At 38.6% G+C, this 19,587-nt stretch overlaps 1 protein-coding gene across 7 annotated transcripts in view; it reads right to left on the bottom strand.

The window, feature by feature from the left end:
- Window positions 1-19,383, bottom strand: part of KLF12 (Kruppel like factor 12) — a 464,553-nt gene extending 445,170 nt beyond the window's left edge. For 2 of the 7 annotated variants that reach the window (XM_033177557.1, XM_033177555.1), the window contains exon 1: window positions 18,082-18,503. The gene's annotated coding sequence lies outside the window, so the exon portion shown is untranslated. Of the gene's footprint in view, window positions 1-17,833; window positions 18,040-18,081; window positions 18,504-19,278 lie in introns of those variants that run through there. The other 5 variants (XM_033177554.1, XM_033177558.1, XM_033177556.1 and 2 more) reach the window with 4 other exon arrangements.
- Between the last annotated feature and the right edge of the window lie 204 nt (window positions 19,384-19,587).

Genomic DNA, 19,587 nt, shown 5'->3' with positions numbered 1-19,587 from the left:
TTACTGAGATTTACCATTCCACACACTATTATTGCCATACAGTAAATATGTGCTCAGTTTTCTTACCTTAGACCCACACGAAATAAACTTATAGATAAACTCAAATATGAGGAAAAGTGGAAACAGGAAAACTTAATTTCTTGCCTTCTCTGATAATGTCCTCATTGAAAAAGAACCACTGAGGCATAGCCAGAAAGCTTCACCAGCATTTTTTTTACTGAGAAATTACTAAGGATTACTTAACACAATGCCCAGTGACAGATCACTGGAGACCATTTCTTTGCTCCTAGGGAAAAAAAGTCCAGAGATATATTTTCTTCCTCACAAAGCAACACTCTTATTCACATCAAGCAGGAACCTGCTTTAAGTGAAGTTTCAATTTCTTTAAATTCTTTATACATGGCCATGAATGTTTTATAGCATGTATAGTTTTACATGAATGGCAGAAGCCAAATTACTAAGAATTTATCCATATAGGAAATGTAAGTGTTTAAAGCCTTACCTCTCAAGATTTCAGGCTTTCATTCGAAACAATCTCTTGCACATCATGAACATTCAATGAGAATAAGTTGATTCCCACGGCTATGATTGTTTCCTACACACAGTTTAACATGTCATAGCAGAACTTTTCAGAAAATATTTTAACCTTACAAAGATCAAAGACTACTATGATCTTCAAATTAGGGTCGGAAATTAGGATAGAAATTTCAAAACTTCCATAAACTATAATTAGGCCTGAAATAATTGTTCTATTCAAGGTTTACATTATTAACTGAAGAGACCAATTAACTACTATTAATATGGGATTACCTAGCAGATTATAAAATAATGCTGGTAATATAATGCATCCATAGACTCAAACTCTTCAAATAAAACATCCCTAATATCTCACTATACCAGGGAACCAAGATAATGAAAACTTAGCCAAGAGTGAATTAAGAAAAATGTCAATCACCTTGCTGCAAGATTTGGTAAAAAATCTATTTTCTCTACTCTTATTGCAACATGATAAGTTATGAAAATTCCAATCAATTAGCCAAAATAAGGTAATCATTTCAAACAGAATTGTTAGTATTCCCTCTATTTATCAGTTTATTTTTTAAAAAATAAGATGTAAAGAAAGACTGATTCTGATCAACTTGATTCACAATTAGAACAGCACCTACCCTGGTAGCAAACAGAACACTCAGCACCCAGATCGTGCTTTCTAGATATCATTCTACAATGAAATGAGAGACTCTTGGAAGATTGGTTGATTTGGTAGCTGTGGCAGGGAAAATATGAGATGAGCCTGGAGAATCCTGTAATACCAGAAAGTTAACAAAGTACTCAAAAACAAAGGACAGGGGGATGTCACTGGGCCACAAGAGCAAATCTGAAAGCAGTCTTTGGTCAAAGCCAGAAAAATCTAAGTAAGAGACTAACACAGTATTAGCTTATGACTCCATATGTAAGATAAATATGCATGTATCCATGCCAATACACATTTAAAATAAATGGAGAAGAATGTAATCTATAGAATTCTAAGTATGATACATAGTTATTTCTTAAGAGTAGGCAAGACTTAGTGACTCACTTCCACAGAATAGAGTATGGAAAGGGGAAAAAAAAATACAGTAAAGAAGCTTGACAAATACCAATTTAACTAAGTAATTAAGGTTAAGATCATCAGTGGTATCCTGTGGACATCATGATATGATACAATGATACCCCTGATACGATACACTGAGAAGCATACTTCACCTCTGTGATACTGTTTTCCAAGACCCCATAAGCCAGTTTAATCATGAGAAAAGCATCAGATGAACCAAAACTGAAGGACATCCTATAAAATACCTGACCAGTACTCCTTAAAACTCTTAATGTCATGAAATAAAAAGAGATACTAAGAAACTGACACAAAACAGAAAACAGGTGTAACAACTCAAAAGCAATATGGTACCTTGTTCGTAACCTAAAAGAGAAAGCAGACATTAATGGAAAAGCCAGTGAAGTCCAAACAACAATAACCTGCCAATGTTGGTTTCCTGGCCTTGGTAGATATGCCATGGTAATTATACTAGATGTCATTACACATTGTCAGTTTTTGTATGTGCGTGTATGTGTGTGTTTTTTGAAGTCCTTATCTGCTAGACAAATATACTAAAGTATTTATAGTTAAAATTGTATGTCTGAAATTAGTTGCTCAGGGGGAGTGAGGCCAGAGATTTAAGAAACAAGATGGCAAAATGCTGAGATTTGTTAAGGTTAGTCTGGGTGCATGAGAGTTTCTTATACTATTCTCACTACTTTTGTATATGTTTAAAATTACTCATAATAAAAGAGATATTAAAAAATATTTTAAATGTCTATGATTCAGTCAGCCTTCTTCAAATAAAAGTTTTTAAAACAAGCCACATGTCTCACAATGCTTAATGAACTTTGCAAAGTTTGTTATATTGTTAAATAAAATTATCAACGATCAAAAAACAAAGACCTTTTTAAGTGCTTTATTAGTTATGTTGTAAAGGAAAAGCTGCTTTCCTGTGAATGGTGTGACTTTCCATACATTATGCTCATCTATTTCCTGGTAGATAAGAGAATGAAGGACAAAGTGGTTGACTCACTTGTGAAGGCTGGTAGATCGAGGCAATGAAAGAGAAATGCACTCTCACATTACATTTATTAAATTATGGTCAAAAAGTTTCAAAGCTGATATGAAAATGGAATTAAACCAGTCCCTTTGATATATTATCACCCCCCAAAACCCAATCTACAAATCAACCTTTCCAACATCTTAATTGTAAGAAGGTGCAAGTCTATTAAGATAGGGAGCTGCACATGCTCATATGCACACACAAATACACACCTCTTCCCAAGAACAAAGTAAAACTACAAAGAGAAAAAATAATGAAAGAAAAGATGCAGGAATTTAAAGATCCAGGAGACCAAACATGTGAAGAGAAAACTAAAGGAGAAAAAGAAACAAATTAAAGAAAGACAATAATAATACAGCAACTTCTTACCATAATAATTATTTATCTCAGTATCTACTGTTCTCTTATATATAATGGTGGGAAGTCAATCAAAAATTACAAGCGCAGGGCACAATGGCTCACGTCTGTAATCCCAGTAACTTGGGAGGCTGGGGCAGTCAGATCACTTGAGGCCAAGAGTTCAAGACCAGCCTGGCCAACATGGCAAAACCCCGTCTCTACTAAAAATACAAAAATTATCCAGGAGTGGTGGCATGCGTCTGTAATCCCAGATACTTGGGAGGCTGAGGCAGAGAATCGCTTCAACCTGGGAGGCAGAGGCTGTAGTGAGCTGAGATCGTACCACTATACTCCAGCCTGGGTGACAGAGCGAGACTCTTATCTCAAAAAAAAAAGACAGAAAAACAAAGCAAGAAACTACCCACTGTCAACAGATAAAGCTGTCAACATAAGCAGACCCTGAGATAGCAGAGATCCTGAAACTAACAAATTGACAGTTGCAAAATAATTATAATTAAAATGTAAAAGAATCTAGAGAAAAGGGTGGACAACATGCATGAACAGAGAAATTAAGCAAAGGGGTACAAATTTTTTTAATTCATAAAAAATGCTAGGCAAATAACTTTCTATGAAAAATGAAGAATTCTTTCACTGATCTTACAACAGACCTGACACGGCAGGAAGAATTAGTAAACTTGAGGAAAGGTCAATGCAAGTTATTCAGACTAAAACTTGAACAGATGGGGGAGAGGTGCAGAAGACCCAAGACTTGTGGGGCAATACCAAGTAGTCCAATGTGCTTGTCAACATAGTCCAAAGGGAAAAGAGAAGAGAAGGGAGGGAGGGCAATAGAAACACTGAAAAGGTAATGGATAGAAATTTATGAAAAACTAAGAAAAACAATAAGGAGCCTAGAGAATCCAATGCATGATAATTATAAATGATAACACACCTATATACATCATAGTAAAACTGCTGAAAAACAAAGTTAAAGAAAAAAATCCTGAAGGCAGCCAAAGAAAAGAAAAAAAAAGAAACATTGCACATAGACAAACAAAAATAATTTCAAAAGATATCTTTTCAGAATTATATAAATGAGAGAATACTGGGGCAATATATTTAACATAATGGGGGAAAACTGTCAACCCAGAATTGAATATCCACCTAAAATACTTCAGGAACTGAAGCATATAGACATCTTTACACAAGCAAGAGCTGAGAAATGTCATTCCCAGCAGACTGCACTGCAATAAATTATTTAGGTAGGTCAGGTGCAGTGGCTCATGCCTGTAATCTCAGCATTTTGGGAGGCCAAGATGGGAAGATCACCTGAGGTCAGGAGTTCAAAACCAGCTGGGCCAACATGATGAAACCCTGTCTCTACTAAAAATACAAAAATTAGCTAGGTGTGGTGGCGGGCATCTATAACACCAGCTACTCAGGAGGGTGAGCCACAAGAATTGTTTGAACTCAGGAGACAGAGGTTACAGTGAGCTGAGATCACACCAGTGCACTCCAGCCTGGATGACAGAGCGAGACTCTGCCTCAAAAAAAGAAAAAAGTATTTAGGTAAAGAAAAATGTATTTAGGTAAAATTAATATGATACTATATAATTTATATAGTGTGGATACTATATCCACACAAAGAAATAAAAACCCTGGAACTAGCAAAAATATGAGCAAAAATTTAAAAACACATTTTTGTCTGATGTTGAATCTGTATTAAAGGTAACTTACTCTTTAAAGCAAACACAGTAGCCAAGAAATGGATAGGCTATAACATGTGTAAGTAAAATATACGAAGAAAATAGCACAAACAATGAAAGAGAAAAAAACGGCAATGGCAATATACTAAGATTCTGCTATCGTACAGTAAGAGGTAAAGTATTATCTGAAGTCAGGCTGTGAGAAGTTAATGATGTATATTAGAGTCACCACTAAAATTATAACACAAAGAGATGTAACTAATAAGCCAATGATGGAGATTATATAAAATACTAAAAAACAATCAAGCCCAAATAAAGCAAGATACGGGCAACTATGAGAGAATAAAATGAGAAAAATAGAAAACAAATAGCGAGTTCCAGAAACCCAATTATACAAAAATTATTTTACATTAAATTGCCAAAACACTCCAAATAAAAGTTAGAGATGGTAAGAACAGAGATCAATTCACTAAGAAAACACAACAATCCTAATGTGCACACACCTAATAACAGAGTTTCAAAACATATAAAGCAAAAACTGACAGCACTGAAAAGAGAATTAGAGAAATTCAAATTCACGACTGTACTTCAATATTTAAACCCTCCTTTCCCAATAACTGACAGAACAAGGAGTCAAAAAATCAGTAACAATATAAATCAATACAGAATTCTACAGTGAATTCTCCCACACTTTTATGGAAGAAATAGTACCAATTCTACACAAAGTATTCCAAAAAACAGAAGAGAATGAAAAACTTCCCAACTCATCACAGACGTTATGAATACTTTGAAACCAGTATCAGATGAATACATTAAAAGAAAAGAAAAAAGCTAATGACCATTATCCCATTAAACAAAACAAAACAAGCAAACAAAAAAACCCTTAAAAATAAAATCCAGCTATGCATAAGATCAAACCTTATGTAAGCATGCATATTTTTGAAATATAAAAAAAAGACATGAGCAAATGAAAAACATCCACATTCTTGAATTGGGATAATACAATGTATTGCAAATAACATTAAAATGTTAATTATCCCAGGAGTATATATAATGTAATACAATCCCAATTAAAATCACAACAGGGTTTTTGAATATTTTTTTCCCAGGGGAGGTGTGATGATGGATAAAATATTCCTCACATATGAATGCTAGTTACATGTATTAGAATACCTAAAAAAATTTATAAAGAAAGTTAGGTACTACAGGATATAGGAAAACATTATATGACAAATGTGAAATTTATATTCTCTGGAAAAAGAACAGATTACCTCAAAATTGCTGCTGATACAATGGTATTTCTATGCTCTGAAAGTAAAAAGTAGACCCCCTCTCTTATATCATATACAATAAATTCCAAATAGATTAAAGACAAAAATGGGGGGGGGAATTAAATCTAGTGAGGATATTACATGCCTACTTTATCAACGGAGAAAACCTTAAAACAGGACACCAGAGAGAAAGAGGAATTGCTTACATATTTTAAAGGTTGTATATCAAAAGATACTTCTTGAACAGGCAAGAGATAAAAGATTGGTTTACGAAAAAAATTACTTGCAATGGAGATGTCAGGCAGATGGTTAGTGGCTTTAATATAAAATGAATTCCCACAAAAGGACAATAACCAATTTTTTTAATGGGCAAAGAATATGAAAGGACAATTCTTATAATAATTCTAATTTGCCTACAAACATTGGAAAAGATGTCTAAAGTCACTAACAATCAGCAAATACTAATTCAAGTAGCAATAAGATATCACTACACAATTATCAGACTTGGAAACATGAACTATTGCTGATGGTGATTGGGGATAGGGTATTTGCCTGCATTGCTGGTAATAATGTGAACCACTATATCCTTGTCAAAGCAATGTGGCAACATTTATGAACACTGATACATTTTGAATGGATCATCCTATCCCTGGGAATCTATTCTTTAGGTCTCTCAGAAGACACCTATAAAGTTATTTATTACATCATTAGTTTAAAAGCGGCAAAAACAGGAAACACCGTATTTCCCTCTAATAAATGAGTGATTGAGTATGCTATGAAATAACCACTCCTTGGAATACGATGTAACAATTTTTTAATTGATTAGAACAGTAGCAGCTGAGAAGGATTTCTCTTAGGCAGCACTGAATGAAAAAAGATAAAAGAGTTTCAAATAAACTCCTTCCATTTTTGTAAGCAGTGACTAAAAAACTGTGTGTATGTGTTCCTAATGCTTAAGAACATGAAGAAAAATATAAAAGGACATATAATCGTGCTAAAAACCTAAGTTATGGACTAATGGAATGCTGTTTTTGGCTAGAGGAAACAATTCCACCCCCCAAAAAAAAAATGAATTTTAAAGTTTCCATACAAGTATACCCACTTATATCAGAATAATATATTTGTAAACAATGCCCATGAAAGCGAGCTTCTGCAAAACAATGCTTATTTTCTAACGATCTTCAGTTGTGTTTCTTTGAAAACTTGAAGAGTCACAGAGGTAAAAAAGTAAAAATAAATCACATGTAAATATCATAAGCACCTACTTGTGTGTTGGTTGGAAACATAATGAAATGCCTTTAAAATGTATTATACACATTTAATATAAAATAAATGTGCAAAAAGTTTTTGAAAGAAAAAACTTACAAAAGTACATGCTTAAATAGGAAAAGTTTTTCTAGTAAGATTAAAAGTACTTCAAAGAGACTACAGCATAAATCTAAAAATACCCAGGGTACCTTTTAGGCACATTAAAGATCTAAAAGAAATAAACTAAACCAGAATATACCAGCTTGGGCTTGCCTCTCGACTTAGCTATCCTGCTTCTTTCATGATCTGCCTACATTGTAGGACAAAGCCCATGTTTTATCTACATATGTATTTACACACCCAGCACAAGCCTTGGCACATGGTAAATGCCCTAATTTTCTTCAAAGAGTATGGATGTCTCTAACTCCACAATCTCTATTCCAGGGTCAATGGGTTGATCTCTCTGGGATATTACAGATGGATTCTCTTTACCTTTTTAAAGTGCATTTTGGAAGAAGGTAAGAATTCATCTGATATTCACTGAGCATTTCATATTAACTAAACACTAGTGACACTTCTTTTATGCATTGTGGACCTGCAAAGTTTTAACTTATTGAGACTAAATGAAAGTCAGAAAGACAGTAGTAATTATAAAACGGGAAAAAACTATTTTACTGGTGTTGGCAATTAGGGTTCTAGTTCTGCCAATTTTTAGACTTTTACCTTCTTTTGATTATTTAGTGTTCTCATTATTTACAAGGGTAACATGCGTCCAATCCACCATACAGGACCATCAAGATGAAACTGAAACCACTCTAAACCACCAAGCACAAAGCAATTTTTGTTGTTGTTGTTGTTGTCAGCCCACACTTATCAAGTATTCTAAACTGTCTTAATTACTGCTATTTATAAATAAAACACAAGGCAACTGCCTCAGCCTAGAGTTTTGGTATAATTCCACCATACTCAATATAGTGCTAAAAAAAAAATTCTATTAATGCTTTTAATCTACTCATTGAGTTCATTTCTTTCTTCAATGAAATATTTTGTGTTTGCTAAAATTACCTGTATTCGTATCTAAAGTAGAAGACCTAATGTATATTCCAAAGTCTGTTAGCCTTGAAATATCCTCATACTTCAGTGTTTCTTTCTAAATATTCCTTCAAGCAACACTTCTGATAAACTGCAACTGTGATCTTCTGCAAAATTTATATTTTCAAGTTTTCCCTTCCATTGTTCTCATGTTTTAAAAAACTATATTCCTCTTAATATGTAAACAGTATTTTAACACAAATTAAATATTCCCATTATTTAAAAGATTTTTTGGTCAAAGTTAAAATTCCTAGCCATTTAAAAATACAATACATCAGACTTTTTCAAAAATATAGAAGACCTTCATTAGATAGCATCACATAAAGTACATTTAAAATTTTATTCATCAGTCAACTTTCTTTGCTTTTGTTGCCCAAATAAACCATCTCTAAACTCATTATAACACCATATACCCTACTGGCCAAGCACATCCTAGAATCTATTTTTGGAAAAGAAAGCTTCCTGGTGATATGGCAAATGATAAAAATTTGCCAAAATATCATAAAACCATCAGCTCTAAAAGAGAACAGAAAGAAATAAGTGGGAAATCACCACAGCTGCCAAAATAATGTTTTTAATTTGCATTCATCTGTTAGCAGGTTTGCTTTTACTATTAAAAAATATAAACTGGGCCACGTGTGTTGGCTCACACCTGTAACTCCAGCAGTTTGGGACGGCAAGGCAGGCGGATCACTTAAGGTCAGAAGTTGGAGACCAGGCTGGCCAACATGGTGAAACCCCATCTCTACTAAAAGTACAAAACTCAGCCGGGCATGGTGGCACACACCTGTAGTCCCAGCTACTCGGGAGGCTGAGACAGGAGAATCGCTTGAAACCGAGAGGCGGAGGTTGCAGTGAGCTGAGATTGTGCCACTGTACTCCAGCCTGAGCAACAGACCAACACCCTGTCTCAAAAAAAAAAAAAAAGTATGTATGTATATACACACACACACACATACATATATACACACACAGTCTATATTAAAAAACACACTGTTCATATAAAAAGATACACATATACACTGTTTATATAATAAATCTTTTCCGCATATCTACTAAAACCCTGAAACCTCGATTTCCCAGATAGAAAAAATTTTTCCCCAGGTACTTTAAACAACTTACAGCACTTGGTCCATTTATCACAAATTACCTTATATTATAATTTGCCACATAATTCTTACCCCCCACTCCTTGATTTTCAACTCACTAATGATACTGGATATTGTCCTACCCATTTTCATATAAGGGTCCATAAGTGTAGTAGGAGCTAAATACGTGTAAGTCAAATGGATAACTGAAGCATGTTCTAATAAAAATAACATTATTATTACTTGTATTATGTCCCTAACTTTGATAGCTTTATTCAATAGCAGAATGCATATGAGCCAGAATTTATTGGTCTACTATTACCACTGCTGTAGACCATCCTATAGCAGTTTACTTCTAAAATAATTTTTTGGATGAGATATCATAATTTGTTTTACTACATATATTAGCAAACACTTAACTGACTTCTTTACTGAGGTATATATTGTAGTAAACGTATTCTAGTAAACATAGTATGTCAATACAATCTACAACAAATATAATAATACAGCCTCTAAACCATATTTATTTGTATAATACTCCCAATTTTACTCTATTCTACAGTAAGGCTAACTCTGGAATATTACATTTAATGCCAGAGGGAGGTAAGAGTAACACAAGGGGAAAGTCCAGGGGGCTTTCTACCATTCAACTCTCTAAAGCTAACTGGCTATTCACTATAATTTCATTACTTTCCTTTGCTGAAAATCAATTTCCACATCTATGAAATAAAAATCATAATATAGTTCATAATAGAGTACAACAGTAAAATAGAAAGCATAATATAGTGCACATAGCACATATGTGCTGTATTACATGTCATATGATATATACTACACATGACATGTTGATTCAAATATATATTAAATGATACAAATACATATGATACATAGGTTATAAGGATTATGATACCTATATTATACAAATATCACTGAATATTAATTTAATAAAGGATGGAATCTAATAATTGTATGAGATTTTGTACGCTTTCTCCTGAAATCATACAAAACTCAAATATGTAAAACTGATTGGACCAGACATGTTTTAAAGGAGACTCATTCTCACAGACAAAAGGAAAATCACAAAATCTGCATTTATATACAACCTATTAGTCATTAAAAGTATCTGTATATCATTTTGTGTGTTCTGTTTCATTTTTTTCACAATTCATCAGCTTAACTCCATGTAGCACTTCCAATAAAGATTCATCACTTTCAGCACATCTAATGATCATTGTCTCAATTTTATATCAAGATAATAAACTGTTTCTCAAAACTAGATGCTTTCATTTTCCCTTTTTCCACTCGTTTTGTTAAAATAAGATAAAAAACAATAAAATTTTCCAAATCATTTTTGAAATTTTTGCCAGAAGTGGCAAAGTCACAGTGCTGTAGCAGGAGTGGGGGTTACTTGGCAAAACAGCAACACAACAGCCCAAAAAAGGCATTCATCAAATGATGTTCGTAAGTCAAAATCGAGTACATAAACGGCATTTCAGAGGTGACACACATAGTATTCCATGTGCCAGTTATTTGAAAAGTCAATGATATAAGAATCAAGGTATATCAGTACCTGTTTACTAAAGAGTACATATTAAACAAACTAACATATGAAAAACCAAGTTCTTAACTTCTGTATTATACTAGGTATACAATAAGGAGTGTTTTATTTTGTACCCACTAATTACTCTGAATGGCTGTTTGTTGTTGTTACTGTCGTTGTTTGAGAGACAGGGTTTTCAAGGCTGGAGTGCATTGGCTCTATTGATCATAGCTCATTGCAGCTTTGAACTCTGGGATCAAGGGATCCTCCTGCCTCAGCCTCCCAAGTAACGGGGAATACATGCACATGCCACCACACCTGGCCTGAATGGCAGCTTTTAAGAGAGGCATCAATACACTAGAGCAAATATTTATAAATGCAGCATGGTTTAATTCTACTATACTACAAGATTTCTTTTTGCAAGAAGAAATATTTTTTTTTTTTTTCAGGAAAATAAAGTGAATTGAGGAATGGCAGACAGAGTTGAATATATTTAGCTACTTAGGTTGGAAAAGACCACGATAGTGGCATTTAGAACAAGGCAAATCAACAAACAATTAACACCAGAAGGAATACTCTGAGCTGTGGGGCCCGAGAATACTGACTGGAACACAGTGTATTCTTAAAGCAGGAGACGATAAATAAGAAAGTCCCACAAAAAGTGCTGTTGATGTTTGCAGTGATAATCGTACCATGAATTGAAGTCAGGCAAGATACCTGTGACATGGAAAGAGTCTAAATGAGTTTTATATTGAAAAGCTATTTTGAGTTTGTTTCTTTGCTCTTGCAAGGGTATAAAAAAATTTGTTTCGTTTCTTTTTTAACTGGAGAAAATGCAGTTGGGGAGAAATCATGTAAGTGTGTGATTATATAAATAGGTATTCGATAAATGTACAAATAACATGTAAGAGCCTCATTATCTACCTTTACTGTGCATTTTATATAATGTTAGTTAAGAACAACACACAGCATGTTGCAACAATGTTTGAGTCTAACCAAGTGACTTTTAAGCCATAAATCAGACATAGCTTAATCAACGCAATCTTGATTTAACTGGGGATTTGTAGTTCAATGTACTGCTCGAAATTATAGTACATCACAAATTTAATAATTCCATTTCTAAAATTAAGGGCTGTTTTTTAATGACCAGTTGATAGTAGCTTCAGGTGACTCATTAAATAAGTAGTCTGCAGATTTTCAATCTCTAATCATTGTTCATCTTTATTTTCAATTTTCTGTAAATGACCATGTGAACTGTAATTTCATGTGTTTTTCTTTTGACAAGCTTGGATACTTCACCTGTATTATATAAATATGAATAATCAGTAACTTTTATACCAACTACGTTGAAACTTTTTAAGAGTGACTTTCTCAAGGTCACAAGAGCAAATCTCTGGTGAGACAGGAATGGAATTCATGACCTTTGACTGCCAGAAGTTTTCTACCCACACTCGGAAATTCCTTCCCCATAAGCGTAATTTATATGCTCACTTTGAGAAGCAGGAAAGTTTATCCCTTTCAAGGGAGGGCAGCGTTGGGGCGGTGGAGGTACGGCTGGAGTGCTTTTCCCATCAAATCAGTTGCCACATGAGAACTTTGTAGTTTTACAAACTGACTTTTGGCCACATTACCCCATTTAACCCTCACCACAGCCCTGTAAACTACATATTATTTTTTCCATTTCATAGACTCAGAGAGGTTAAGAAATTTGACCAAGGTCATCCATAGCTAGTAAGCAAGAGAGCAAGACTCAAAGTGAGATATTTCTGCCACTGAAATTAGTTACGATTCAAGGATGTATAATCTTAGAGGTTACCATTCATTATGAAATGAAGGAAAGTTTTCTTTACATTGTTTTGGAATAATTTAACTTGGCTGCCATTTAGGTTTGTTTTCTTTAAGGCAGGGTTGTATTTGTTTTGTTATAAGTTAGTTCGATCATCTCAAAGTGAGCACAGTATTACTAAACATAGAATTTTTTTAAAAGACTGTTTTTCCCACTTTTGTATATATATGTGTGGCTTTTTAACGTTTTTCTTGGTCATGAAATTTTACTGTAATTCTTGCTCTTGTGTATGGTGTGTGTGGGTGTGTTATGTGTGTAGGTGCGTTATATACTAATATAGACTACAAAAACACGTAAAAATATATAAAGATAAATACTAAATATATACATACACATATAGACATATAAGATAATGAATACATATGTATATACAGTATGTAGTCATTCTTCAGTATCCTTGGAGGATTGACTCCAAGATCCCATCCCCCAGCAGATACCAAAATCCATGGATGCTCAAGTCCGTTATAAAAAATAATGCAGTATTTGCATATAACCTGTGCACACCTTCCTACATACTTTAAATCATCTTTAGATTAGTTACAATCACTTATACAATGTAAATGCTATATAAATATAGTTTTTTTATTTGTATCATTTTTATTGTTGTATATTTCTTTCTTGAATGTTTTCAATCTATGGTTGACTCCCTTAATGCAGAATCCACGAATAAAGAGGGCCAACTATATACATACACATCATGCCAGGAATTACTGTGAAAGGCCATACATACTGAAAAGCATGGCGAATGTCACACTTGGGACACAATTCATGGCTGTCAAAGCCAGCAGGTAGTTATCATGGTAGCTTCTATAGTCTTTGATAGGGGTGGGGAAACTATCCCAAAGGTCTCCTAATTTATTCCCCTGTCACCTTCCATGCAGCAATACAGCAATAAGGGCTTCCTGCTACTTTTGCACCAGACAGCAAATGTGTTTGGAGCAGTCTAATTATTACACTAATAAATATTCAAAAATGTAGACCATGAGAGTAGCAACAAAAGAAACGCATGACTTTAAGTTGGAAAAAAAAAGGAAGAAAGACCATACTAGAGCAGAATTCTTTGGGTGAATATCCTGTAATCTACCGTCGACCAAAACAAATTTTTATGGAGCAATAAGACTACTCAAGTAGCCACTTTATGACAATAAACATCCAAAACGGAAAAATCCTTTTGTAACATAATTACTGACAATATAGAGAGAAAGTAACCATTTAATCCACAGCATGTGTTCTGTACCACAAGAACTCAATAGCTGACATCAGATGGGGTGTGGCCAACCTAGGCCCGAAAAATGAATGAATTCTGGAGGGTGGAAGTCAGGCAGGTCTCTGGGCTGGGCTTCGGATCCAGAAACTAAGCAGGTCTAACAGAGCCCAAGACTGTTGACCTTCTGGGCATAGGGCAAGGCCCATCTGTTTACTTGCTTGCTTTTGGGAGGAGTGGTTGTGGTAGATGAGTTAAGGCTGTGGTTATAGGGCGTTGCCAGTTATTTAATTTTAATATTTTTACCCTTACATTTTGTACACAGTTAAAAGTTGAAAGCTGTGCATAAATTGCAGGCTGAAAAACAAGTAAGTGTGAGTATGAAAGGAAAAATAAACACTGGGCAAAAATATAAGCCATTTCCAGTCTATGATCATACAGTATTTTCAAATAGAAAGTGACAGATAAGCAACTACAACCTATTTCAGACTTATTTAAAAAATTAAAGTTGTAGCCAGCACAGTCGCTGATGCCTATAATCCCAGCACTTTGGCAGGAGGTTTTCTTGAGGCCAGGAATTCAAGATCCAGCCTAGACAACACAGTAAGACCTCATGTCTACAAGAAAATTTTTAGCTGGGTGTGACAGCGTGCATCTGCAGCCCTGCCTACTTGGGAGGCTAAGATGGGAGGATCCCTTGAGCCCAGGAATTTGATCTATGATGATGCTACTTCAGTCCTGCCTGGGTGACAGAGTGAGATCTCGACTCAAAAAAAAAAAAAAAAAAAAAGCTGTTTTCTAAGCAGAAAAGGTAATAATGGTGTTGATTTTGAATGAAACTGTCTTGGGATTTTAGCTCATGTTCATTAATCAACATGCAACTGGCAAGTAGAAAAACTTATAAACAAAAACTTTTCAAATGAGTTTGTGCCATTACTAGTTTTCTAGTTCAATACACAATCTACAGCTAGATTTATGAACTTGACTGTTTATCACAATATAAAGAAAACAAATCATTTGATGCTCCAATTTAATGGGATCACTGTAATATTATTAATTTGCAAAAACATAAAGTTCCATGCTTTCCATGTTGTATAATGGAAAAAAATGTCCAGGACCTTTATATGTTCATCCACTTAACAATATCCCTTCACTGGGTAAGGTTACTCCAAACTCTAGATTAACCAACACTGGCTTGAATTCAAAATGCTCTCAGCATAGGCCTAGAGGCCTAAGCACTTATGTTGTCTCTGCCAAGATAAAACACACCTATATTTAATGCCAAATTATTTCACTAAGTTGATAACAGCCTGCTTCATGATATACTGTAACATCTAAAACTCACTGGAGCCTGTTTAAAGTGTCTAATTTCCCTGCACAGGAGGCAGGGAAAATATCCCTGAGCAACATGTATATTTTCACATGACCAGAACACGATGGATATTACAGGCCAGATGCATGCTCTTCAGAATGAACGTCAAGCATCCCGATTTGTTCTCCCCTTGGCCTGGGGAGAGTGAGTGCACTAGTGTTTGCAGACCTTCCCTTTCAGCACACACATAGGCTGCAGCTGTAGTAAACAACCATCAGCCAAGAGTTGCTAAGGTCAAGGTCTCAAATGCTAGACCAGGACCATTTCCTCCCAAATGATAGTCATCTCTGAAAAAAGAACTTGTGTGTGTGTGTGGGGGGGGGGGGGGTGGAGAATATTAAGGACTCATTAGCACAATTTTTTTCAATAAATAGTAATAAAAAGCATTCTACAATAAAGTTCAGCTGACTGCATTGATAAGCAGTACATAAATAACTGAAGGATTTCAAAAATAAACAGAAAGCCTGAAGAATGTTTTATTTAACCTGACAGAGTTATGTTGGTTACAGGGTCTTAGTTCAAAATTATGAAAATTGTATGTGAAGACATTTCAAATTTCAAATTTTCCCAGTACATTTCATAATAGTTATTAATTGGTAGAATAATAAACCTCTTTCCTAATTTTTATACGCTCAAATTGCTCTTTCCCCAACTCAGAGGAGCTTAATATACTCAATCTAGTATCACGACTGGCCGGTCTGCAACAATAAAAATATAACTTACGCAACTGAAACGTTTGTCCTTCAACATCCTATTTCCACTACGCTTCTAGAGTTTAAAATTTTCTATTCTAAGTATACTCCTTTATCGGAACCAATTTCTATGGGGTTTTAAAAAATGCACACAACATGTGAATGAGGTCTGAGGACAGCACAAGCAAGCTTTTTTCCTTGAGGGAGGGGGGTCCACTGTTTTAATTAAGTATCAGTTCTAAAGGCGTTTCTTAGAAGACGATATACACCCACTCTTCAAAGTGACCACTCCTATTCCCATCACAAAACGCTTCTTGCTAAAAGCCACCAAATTTATTTCAAAGTATTTACTTATCTAAACAACTCCATCGTCCAGTAAGAAAAGGGCATGGAAGCGTCTAGGTGGTTTTGCAGAATGACGTGTATTTGATTGGCAGATGTCTACCGAAGTCACTAGATGCACACGCACTAAATGTAAATAGAGTTGCTCGTCTCTCTGATGTTACAGGGAAACAGAATTTAACGCTGGTGTAAAATAAAATATCAGAATGCTCGGCCGAGAATTCCATTAGCCAGTGGAATTATTTAAAACTATCCATACAGAACGACACTTAGGCCATCTACACAGTTAAATTAGAGGGCTGACAATACTAACTACACAAACTGTTTATCCAGATTACACATTCCGTTGTATTAATACTCTTTAACTCAACACAGTCAGGTTTTATCAGCTGAAATAAGACTATTACTACTAAAGTATGCAAAACTCGAAGCGCAGGGTGAAGGGGGTTGGGAAGCTGCAGGGCATATAACAAAGGAATTGGTACTTTTTCCAAGCATTTGCCTCAAATGCACTGCGAAACAAAACTGTTGAGTGCACCCCACCCTTTTCCCCCAAAGATAAAAGTTTTCAAAGTTCTTGCAGACAGCTCTCTACCCAACAAAAGCAGGACTGATTCTCCCCATAGGGGAGCATCTAACGTGAACACCAACTAATGTCGCGGAGGTCAAGTCCGAACCCTCAGAGTGAGCTTCTAAGGGAAGAAGTGGCTCCCAGGCCGGCTCTGCGGGTTCCCGGCCCGGGTGGACGTGCAAAGTTGCCCCTTGTCAACTCTGGCCAGGTCTCCCGTAATTGAAAATAACAGCCACCGGCCAGCCCCTGGCTACTTGCATGGACCAGGCACTGTAGCAAGTGACAGTTACACATCATTACGACCAGAGACAATAATGAATGTAGCACCAGGAGCACTATTCATGCCAGCAGTGTCATCTCCGCCTTAACCCCTTCCCGTCCACTCTCTCTAGCGCGCACACACAGCCCACACGGCCCCGGTGCGGAGCTATTCAACCACCCCGCTCGAGGTCGGGGGGCCAACTACTTCCACAAGCCCCCCCTCCCCCCCAAGTTCAGCCCTGGGGTTTTATTTCTCATCCTTGGCAACTGTCAGGCAAACACTGCGACCAACAATTCCGCTAGGGGTAGAAAAACATTTGCTTAATTCACGTTACTTGATAACTTCTTCTGAAAAAAAAATTAAGGGAGGGGGAAGAAACCTCCTTCTTTCTTCTCCACGAATCCGACCGACGCTACTTGCTTTGCAACAGCATCGCCCTTCCCCGGCCCCCTCCCGCTTCCCAGCACTTTCCCCCTTTAAGAACACAGACCAACCAAAATGATTTAACTTGAGCAGATGACAGAAGGAAAATAAAACACGTTAAGAGAATACGGTCTGATTTGGGATGGCAAAAAAAAAAAGAGGGGGTTGTTTATTTTGATAAGAAACGGAATCGGCACAGACCTGAACAGAAGCTGCAGAGCAGGAGAAATTGTTTTCTTTCCCTCACACAGAGTCCCCCTCTCTCTCTCTCCCTTTCTCTCTCTCCTTTCTCTCTCTCACACGCGCGCGCGCACACACACACACTCACTCGCACACACACGGCGTCACCCGCGCACACGCACACGCAGAGCCTCTCAGCGGCTCTCTGCAGTTCTCAGGAAATGAATGGGGGGCAACCCGGGGAACTGTTGTACTTGCAAATGACTTACCCGGATCACATGATGCGCTAAATGTAGGGTGGGCCGGTGGGTGGAGGCTGCCGAGACGCGAGCCCCGGTCTAGTGTGGGGAGCCTCGCCAGGCCCGCATCGAATTACCCCGGGGCCCAGCCGAGGGGGTTGCAGGACGCCGCTTCTCCTCCCTCGCAGCCCGCAGCTCAGGAAACCGGAGAGGCGCCTGGGGTGGGGTGGGGTGGGGTGAGGTGAGGGGGGGCCGAAAACAAGAAACCCCCAAACAAAAGAGCTCAGGGTCCTCCTCCCCAGAAACAAAGCCCCGCCGCTGCGGGCGAGCCCCGGGGTGGGGCCGAGGGCGGGGGCGGCGGCGGGGAGGGGCTCGCTCAGCAGGCGCTAAGTCGCTTTATTGCCATAAAATGGGGCCCCCGAGCCGCTCCGCCCGAGGATTAGGAGGCGGGCTCTGAGTGTGATGGTTGAAATCCCCTGTGGGAAACTAACCCCTCCCCGCTCGCAGAGGTAGAAGGCAACACCCACTGCCCGGCCCTCGCCTCCCCACCCGGACCGCCGGGCTGGGTCGGCGGCGCCTCCACCCCGCCCCACCCCGCCCCACCCCTGCCTCCGCCCCTCGGCTGCGCTTCCCTTTCACCTGCACCACTTTGCTGCGGCACCCCAAATAACCTAAACATGGCCCTGGGAGCTCGGGGAGTAGTCGGTCGAGGGGGCCTAGGGGGCCCGCGGGGGCTCGCGGCGGGAGGAACCCCTGGAGGACAACTCGCCGGGCAAGGGCTCGCGCCAAGACGCGAGAAAAGTCCCCTCTTTTGTGTCAGAGCGCGCCAGGCAGGCTTAGGAGAATTCGGGGACCCAGAAAGCGCGCAGCGCGCTTGGGCCCCCACCCCTCGCCGCACCCGCCCGGGTGGGGGCGCGCAGTGGAGGGAGGGGGCCGTCGCCCGGGCCGTCCCCGCGGCTCGCCCGCCAGCGAACTTGGAAAGGTGTGGGCGGAGCCGGCCCGGGTAGCCGGCCGGGGCTATGGGGCCGCTCGCGAGGACCGCCCCCGGGCGCCGGGCATCGCCGGCGCTGGGCAACAATGGGGTCGGGCAGGGGCAGCCCCGCGCGCCGGTGGGGCGGGTGGGGCAGACGGAGGGCTGGGCACGGCAGGCAGGGGAGTCATTGTTTGGGTTCCCGAGCGACGCACGTTGCGGGCGAGGCGGGGGCGCCCCTTCTCCAGGCACTTCACCTTGGCGGGATGAATGGGGGCGAGACGGAAACGCGCGTCTGGCCTCGCCACCCCAGAAAAGGGGTCCCTGCCGGCGCCAGTTTTGTGGAAAAGCAAGCAAACTTGCAGGACTGGGGCAGAGGAAGCGGGAGCTGCAGACCCCAGCGGCGCCCGGGGGCGGCGGGGAAGGGAGTCCAGCCCCACTGCCCCGCGCCCAGAGCGGAGCCCCGAGAAGCGGGCGGCCCAGAGCAGAGTCCTTGACGCTTTCCCTGGCAGCCCCTCCCTCCCCGCCTCCGCGCCCCGGGGAGCGGATCCGCGGGATTGTGGGGC

This window comes from Trachypithecus francoisi, unplaced genomic scaffold (assembly GCF_009764315.1).
Source record: "Trachypithecus francoisi isolate TF-2019V2 unplaced genomic scaffold, Tfra_2.0 Lachesis_group18, whole genome shotgun sequence".
Lineage (NCBI taxonomy): Eukaryota > Metazoa > Chordata > Mammalia > Primates > Cercopithecidae > Trachypithecus > Trachypithecus francoisi.
Note: the sequence above shows the minus strand (reverse complement) of the source record. Positions and strands in the feature narration are given on the sequence as shown.